Source organism: Salvelinus sp. IW2-2015, unplaced genomic scaffold, assembly GCF_002910315.2.
Source record: "Salvelinus sp. IW2-2015 unplaced genomic scaffold, ASM291031v2 Un_scaffold2574, whole genome shotgun sequence".
Lineage (NCBI taxonomy): Eukaryota > Metazoa > Chordata > Actinopteri > Salmoniformes > Salmonidae > Salvelinus > Salvelinus sp. IW2-2015.
Window position 1 is genome coordinate 49404 of NW_019943884.1, and position 264 is coordinate 49667.

Sequence of the window (264 nt, forward strand, 5' to 3'; positions counted from 1 at the left end):
CTAAAAATATCTAATCTTTGAATTAAAAATGACAGAAGTGCACATCAACACTATGATTTGAACTCTATATCCAACTTCCTGATATCAACACTCTACTATCACACTAATCATACAATACTCAACTATATCAAACACTCACAGCACTATCAACAACTACATCACTATATCAACACTCTATCAACACTACATCACCTATCATCAACTATCATATATCAACACCTACATCCTATATCACTACATCACTATATCAACACTACATCACTA